The sequence below is a fragment of the Onychomys torridus genome, chromosome 5 (genome assembly GCF_903995425.1).
Source record: "Onychomys torridus chromosome 5, mOncTor1.1, whole genome shotgun sequence".
NCBI classification, from domain to species: Eukaryota; Metazoa; Chordata; class Mammalia; order Rodentia; family Cricetidae; genus Onychomys; species Onychomys torridus.
Window position 1 is genome coordinate 17,805,893 of NC_050447.1, and position 8,280 is coordinate 17,814,172.

Consider the following 8,280-nt stretch of genomic DNA (forward strand, 5'->3'; position numbering starts at 1 on the left):
GTGCTGCATTTGTTAATTATGTAAAGATGTGTTGCATTTGTAGCACCTTGCCTACCTAAAGCATCTGATTGGTCTAATGAAAAGCTGAATGGCCAATAGCTAGGCAGGAGAGGGATAGGCAGGCTGGCAGACAGAGAGAATAAGTGGGGAGATGACTCTAGACTCAGGAGGAGAGTGAGAGAGAAGAGAAACGAGAGAGAAAGAGAAGGACATGCCAAGGGGCAGAAACCAGACAGCTGCCAGACAGACAGACACAAGAAGCAGTGAAAGTAAGATATACAGAAAAAAAGAAAGGTAAAAAGCCCTGAGGCAAAATGGAGATGAAGAGAAACAGGTTAAGTTATAAGAACTAGTAAGAAACGAGCCTAAGCAAAGAACAAGCATTCATAACTAATAATAAGTTTCCATGTCATGATTTGGGAGCCAGTTGGTGACCTCAAAGAAAAACTTTAGTCAAACTAGTTCACTCACCTGACGACTCCCTGACACCAGCACATAGGGCAGTCAAGTGTAGTAGCACCTGCAAAGCTCAGGCATACTTGGCGGTGCACACTTTACACTCTCCTCCAACCTGCCTTCCCGTGATGACCATGTAAGGTACACAGAGGGCTGACTGGAGTGTGAGACTGATTTCTTGGGTTGCAACTTGGATCTAGCACTCTCTGGCCAGGTGATCTGGGGCTGATGACTCCACTTTTTTGAGCCCTAATTTCACCATCCTTATTACTTCCTGGTGTTTGTTGACCAGGAGATGAGATACAGCAGTTCCTAAATGACTCTGACCACAGGGCTGTAAGCATGTGACTTGCCGCAGCCAATGAGAGTAGCAGACTACATGCCAGTGTTGCATTTTCTCTCTGCTGCAGGACTGTGGAAGTGAAGTGCGGGCTGTGCTGAACTTTCCACAGCTGAGGTCCTTGACAAAGGAGATAGGAAGCCAACTTCCAGCCATCTGCAATGTGGCAGGAATGAACAGTAAATAATACTTTGTTCTTATATGCTTTTAAAAAAAAAAACCACTTATAACTCAGTAGAAAGCAGTCTCTCGGTGTCAGGTGTCATTCTCTTTCTATTCCAAAAGAATTGGAAACTTGGAATAAAATGCCAATGGCATAGCAGTGGTGTGCTAGAAGCATACTGAATGCCTAGATTTAGAGTGATCCAAAGAGAAGCAGGGAAGAAAGATAACTTGCTAATAATTAGGAATACTTACTGTACAAGTTCAAAAATACCCTCCCCATCTAGTATCAAGAAATGTGCACGAATTAAATGAAATAATACATATAAATTCTACTCATAAGACTATCTGGATTCTAGACTATCCTAAATATTTGACTATGCTAGTTTTTACCTCCATTATTAATATTATTATCAATTATTATTATACTCTTAATACCATCTGACCTATGCACTCAGTGGATCTATGCAACTATGTTTGTGATATGTAAACAATAAATGCAAATCAGGGGCTCCCAAGTGTCATCATGCTTGTTTTAGCCCCTATTCTGCCTCTCCCTGGGTAATTTCTCTGACTGCTAAGCATCTTTGTTGCCAGGCAGCCTCTCCTGCTGGCCTGACCTCAAATTGTTAAGCACCCCACAGAAGCTATCGAGCTCCTTTTTGCTGGTGTTCCTAACTATGGACGAAATGCACTGAACTGTGGGTATTATTATTCCCACTGCAAGTATAGATGGAGAGCACTCGTGATAGACATTGGTGATATTTGAGTGTGAGGGCAGCAAAGAGAGGAAGAATTGTGCCCATGTTTTGAGAGAGAATTTAGAAATATCTATTCAGATGCTAAACATGATCTGACCGGCATTCTCTAGCATTCTGCAGAGAAATAAGAGCACTAGAAGGTAACGATACATATTCAAGATATTCAGTACAGCATTTTCTTTTTGTCACGACATACGAAATTGAAGCAACCCATAATGCCATTCCATGGGGTATTAGTTAAATAAGATTTGTACTTCTATTTGATGGAATGGTGCATTACAAAGATAAAGCTTTATTACTAGACCCATTTCTCCTTTTGCTCATTTTATTCCATATGGGCTTGACCCCATTGGATGCTGCTGTTCAAACCACCTCTCAGTTAGTCATCTCTGGAAATTACCTCACAAACATACCCACAGGTGTGCCTCACTGGTCTCCTAGATAATTCTAAATCCAGAAAGTACTTTATTTTGTTCCTTATTGTGTGTTCACAAACCCTACAATAGCATCTGGTACAAAGCTGGTGATTGCTGAGTACTTGTTGAAAAAAATAATTAATATATGCCAAACAAAATATTTTCATGATAGAAGACAATGTTTTTGTCATTTTGAATGGCATTCAATTTTTGCTTTAGTATGTGTGTATGTGAACAAATAGATGAAAGCTATATATCTGAATAGACAAATGAATAGATGGATCCATCAGTGATATGTTGATTAGATGGCTGGATGACTGATAGATAGATAGATAGATAGATAGATAGATAGATAGGCAAAGTAATGCCTTTGCCCTTAATTGGGAAGTATGTATGACTAATGGATTTTTCTCAATCTTACTTTATACAATCATTTAACTATTGATATCATAGGTGAATTCTTTCTTTGTTATTATTTTTATTGAATGTGTCAAAATAAAATAATATAATAAATAATAATTATTTGACTCAATAATCCCAAGAATGCAAATATGTTGAGTAAATAAAATACCATCAAAGTCTTATCTATTAACTTCCATTGCCCTCAGAAAAAGATTTTCCTTCTTCACCCCATCCCAAACCAGCCAAATGTACCAACAGATGTTAATGGGTTGAAACAAGAAGGCTACCTACAATAGTGCTTTCTGGGCTCAGCATAGCAGCTAAATGTGACCTTTGTTGTTTTAAATGCCTATTAAGCTCTGGACAAAATAGTTTAAAGGGGGAAGAAAACATGAAGAAACAATCCTCTAAAACAATTGCCATTTTTGTGCGACTCTAAATGTATCATGAAAATTGCAACTTCCTAGGAATTATAGCAAGTTAGCTAGAGCATAGTCCAAAGCCTAGCCCCAACATAATCTGAATCCATGAAGCAGTTATCTCATCCTTAAACTTCATTCCCTCATCAACAGAAGAAAAGTACTGTCCAGTAGGGTGCTGAATATTAGCTACTATACCCCTTGGGTTTCAATAGCTTAGTATAATCAAAACTGATTTCTTACTCACACAAAATTCAGCATTGATGTTCGCAGTTGGACATCTGTACCAGTCAGCTCTGTATCCAGCAATATGTCTTAACCTGAGGTCCTCACTTTGGTGAACCTAAGTCCCAGGCTCAGGTGAATGGCTTTGTTTGTGGGTATGATATTGAGCAATGCCTGAGAACAGTTTCCTATCACTCTGACAGATGCTTGACTTAGCTGAAGGGAGGAATATTTGTTTCAGCTCCTGGTTTCATAGGACTTTCTCTGTAGCTACTAGGCCCTGTGCATAATAGCATAGCATCATGGTGGTGGGAAAGGACCTTCTTCATGATGGACCAGAAGTAGAAAAAAACAATGCTGATACTCACCCAACTTTTTCTTTTTCTCCACTATTTTCCCCATATGGGACTTGACCCTATAGGGTGGTACTACCAACATCTCCCCTTCAGTTAATGATCTCTGTAGTTATCCTCACAGACACACCCAGAGCCTGTGCCTCATCAGTCTCCTAAGTGATTCAAAATCCAGTTAAGATGACAGTGAAGATTAGCCATGGCAGAAAGTGAAGCTGAAATAAGGAAGAGTTAATAGAAGGATGCTTTGAAGTTTTCTGCCACTGCCTATGTACATGTGTGGTCTGAAAGACTGAGAAAACTCGCAACTAAATGTCTTATAGCATCAAGGCAAGAATTTACCCACTGCCTAGCATCCTTGAGAATCCAAAGTCTGTTCCCATGAGACTTTCACACCACACCACATCAGAGTTATCTACCTGTGTACATGAGAGTTGCTTGGTTGAACTTGTGGAAAGCTGGTAACCACTGGAATCCTGTACAAATGAGACCTTAAGAGTCTAAAGGATACATTTAAGATACTTCATCCATAAATGAGCTTCAACATCTTCATGCATGGTCACCATACCATAGGAGGGAAAGAGAAAAGGAAGCTGCCAGGCCTGGAAGCAGTATATGTCACTCCCACCCACATTCCAGTGACTATATTTGGACATATACACTATCACTCTCCCATTAAAGATGATATAAAAATTAAATATAATATTCTCATAAACCCGGGGGACAAAAGGAATGGCTGGGTATACACAAAATTTTGTTTCTTCCAATAGAAACACTGGTTATTCTGGCATGAATTTAGATTGAGATCAAGAATGTTCAGGGACCAAGCGTTCTAGATATGTTGTTGGAACAGATGCTCTAGCATCTGCAACATGAAGCTTAAAGGCTATCCTCTATGAGGAAGCAGTTACTTTGATAGGATCTAGAAAAGGTCTGACAGGAAAGTTGAAGGGTTGGTGTGGAATATGTTAGGACCATAAACTTATGGTTGCAGTTTCTCTTGGATGAGGTGCCTCAAATGGACAAAACTTTGTACACAGAAAATCAGTACTCTTCCTGTTGAATAAGTCACCATTGGTGACCCATGTATATATCACATTCATACTGATTGAGACTGACGTCCAAGGATCAATTCCTAATCATGCAAAATGGCTTCTTCCAGGGGTTCAGGAAAAAGGGGCACATCTTTTTTTATTCTCTGGCTGGTAAATTTTTTTATCTTGCAGCTCAACCAAGACGAGGTAATCTTTATGTCTTGGTGGGGAAAACAAGCTAAGTGTTTAACATCTAGCATTTACATTGTGACAGGCAGTGTCATGGATTAGTTTCTCCAAACTGATGGAGCTTTGCCTCTGGACTGTCTATAAGGGTATTTATAAAAGAAACAAACCTTTGAATTAGTTGGTGGAGTGACAATCTGACCACATTGAATGTAGATGAAAAGAACTCACTGAAGAACTAGATAAAATGAGTCTCTCATTCTCTCTATCTACCTATCTCTCTCTTTCTCCCTCTCTCCCTCCTTCCTTCCCTCTCTGCCTTCCTCCCTCATTCTTTTTTCTACATACCAACTTCTGGAAACCCATGGATAATATAAAACTCAAAAGATAATATAATTCAAAAATAAACTGATAAGCTGTCATGTGCCTAGCTCTTAGCTTAGTGCTGAATTAGGTCAGACATCTTAGTTTGAGTCCACTGATAAAGATATTGAACAGACATATAAATACAAGCATATATGATCTAATAATAAAGTACATGAAACAGGGAAAGTATAAGGTTCTAAGGTAGCTGCCTTCCAACATATTCTCCCTCTTCTCACTCATCCTCAGAATTCTACACTTTTTAGCTGAGACCAAAATGTTTACTAACAAGCCTATCTTTTCAAGACTCCCTTGCAGCTAGGTGTGGTCATCTGATTAAATCCTATTCCATAGCCTTTGAGGAAAAAGAGAAGGTTGTTTATCTTTTCTTCCTATTTCTGTTTGTTTGGAAGTCAAATGTGATGGCAATGTTTTTTACCCCAAGACAAAAGCTAAGTTTAAGAAGACAAGTAGTTCATGATATGAAGCTGCATATGAATCTTTAACTATCCATTCTTTCAATGACAGACTAAGAACCATTGCTGTTTGGGCATCTGTGAGGAAGCAGAGCCTTTCCTCCCTAAGACTATCTCACCTTTGAAAGGAAATAAGAGAATATGAAGACAAAGGAAAGTGTCTCAGGCATAGAGAACTTTATGTTCAAGAACTTGAAAGGTCAGATGACTTAACTACAAAGAGCAAGAAGGCAGCATGGTTCAGTGAAGCAGATAGGGGTGGTCAGGCATGAGCAGCTTCTGTCTTAAACAAAACTTCAATAACCATCAGTCTATTACTTATTATTCTCCAGCACCTAAAGACATGCCTCCTCTTGAAACAGTCTCATTAAAACTAACTTTTCAAGCAGGAAATTCAACAAAATGCTTGAAACACAGTAATGTCTCTGCACCCCCACTTCCTCTTCACCTGCAACAATGTGGGTACCATAACCCCTGCCCTGCAAAGCTGCTTCCCAAGGAAGACATACATCTGAAAAAATGTTGTCAAACTTTTCCTGGAAAGGGTTAGACAGTAAAGATTTTAAGTTTTATGGGTCGGGTGATTTCTCATGCATTTACTTAAGTATATTGTAATAGCCCATAAATGTATATGGACAGAACTTCACCAAAGCTGAATGAATGAATGAATGAATGAATGAATGAATGAATGAAGATGGAGCCATAACAATAGAACCTTACTCATGGACATGGTTACTTGATTTTTATATAACCTCATGAATTATGACATGTTTCCTTTCCTTCTCCCATTTTTAAACAGAAAAGTAAATTTTAAATGTGAAAATCACTCCAAGCTTATAGGCTATATGGAAAGAGATAATGCAATGGACTGGGTCTAGGGGCCATAGTTGACCAACTCCTAACCATTAATATTCAATACATGCCTATCATATAGTAAGGGCTCTGCAGTTGTTCTTGGCTGATTTGCTAATAACATTAGCTAGAGTGCATCAGGCAGAGACTTTTCCATCCTGCAGTGTAGCATAGTAAAGGCACATAAAGCCTACCCAGTGTGAAACTTCCCTTTTTCCTCCTGTCTTCCAAACAGCTGGTCTTGACCTAAGTTGAGGCCAAGAACTGGGATGAGGGTAGGGGAGCAGGGTTGAGTAAAGTCAATGCCTTGGATCAATGGCTTCCTAAACACTAGTGGCTGGGACCCAAAACTGCCAGCCTGGGAAGGACTTAACAAACTGAGAGCATTTAAGGCAGTTCAGAATCTGATTTTGCTATAAGAGCATGATTTTAACAGCTCTGTGGCTGTTCCCAACCTTTTAACACTGTCTACTGTGAGTCAAGAGATTCTGATCTTATAACTAAATTGACTCCACCAAAGGTTTGACATTTTCCTGGGTAATGTCTATGATATGACTGGCTTCAGGCCCAGCCCCCTCCTCTCTCTCTCATATATATATTACATATATATGTGTGTGTAAATTAGATAGATATAAAGATAGATTACATATATATATGTGTGTGTGTGTGTGTGTGTGTGTGTGTGTAGATATAGATATAGATATATGTAGATACAGATAAAGATACATTACATACATGTATTCTTTCATTTTCTCCATATTGAAATATATGTATGTTTCATTATCCTAATGAATGTCACAATCTGGTCCCTTTGGTCTTACACATAGCAAGAGACATCCTCTGATTAATCCTAATGCTAATATTTGAAGAAGTGATGACAGTTCTCAGTCATTTGCATCATGCCTGAGTTCCATTATGCTCTCAGCACAGCCAATTATGACACGGTGATGAGGCCATTTCTTTTTATTTTCTTCTGGTTGTGGTTTTCTATCTTTCTTCCTGGAGACAGACTGTGATAGAATCCAGTCATGATTTCAGAACAAAGGGCTCCATGAGTCTCTTGGCTGGGCCCCCAAGTACTGGGTCTGCAATGCAAGCTTCTCTGGATGGCACAACACTATCCAAATTCCACAGTGCGAAGGAAGAGGTGCTGTGTTCAGAAGCCAGAATCCCCTCTGGGCATGTGCTTGCCCACACAGCAGTGATCATGCAGTGATCAGGCTGGGATGATAAAATTGGAGTGTATCTGTCACCTGGAGCTGAGCACAGAATCTGACTGAGAGGAGCACCCTCTTCCAATGGGAACAAACTGTGGGGGTTGGGGAAATAGAGAAGCAAAAGAATAGAAGGAACAGTGGACAAAGGTACTGAGGAGCAGGAGAGAAGTTGCCCTATGGGAGGCTCTAGGCTTTGGTCCTTTAGGGGATGGGTGAGCTTGGAAAACAACCCCTGATAAGATCTGGAGTGCTGTCACAGCAGACTTGGCAAAATAAGCCAATCTTCTTACTAATCTAAAAGTCCAGCAGTTCACCGGGAGGAGGAGAGAAGGAAGGGGGAAAGATGGAGGAGGAGAAAGAAAAGGAGCATGTATACTTGTCGGGGGGAAGGGGGGAGGGTTCTTTCATAAACTCCATTCTTTCAGACTGGAGATTATTCTGAAGCTCTGCCTGAGAGTGTTGATGTCCTAGAACTCCATGAAACATCTTATGGATACGAAACTGAGATGAACAATCTCCAGGGTGAGTGGACAGCAAGCCTGAGCAGCAAGCAGGGCGAAGCATGCTACACACTGGCAGGACATTCCTTCCGAACAGTTTCATGGCTGTCCAAGGGAA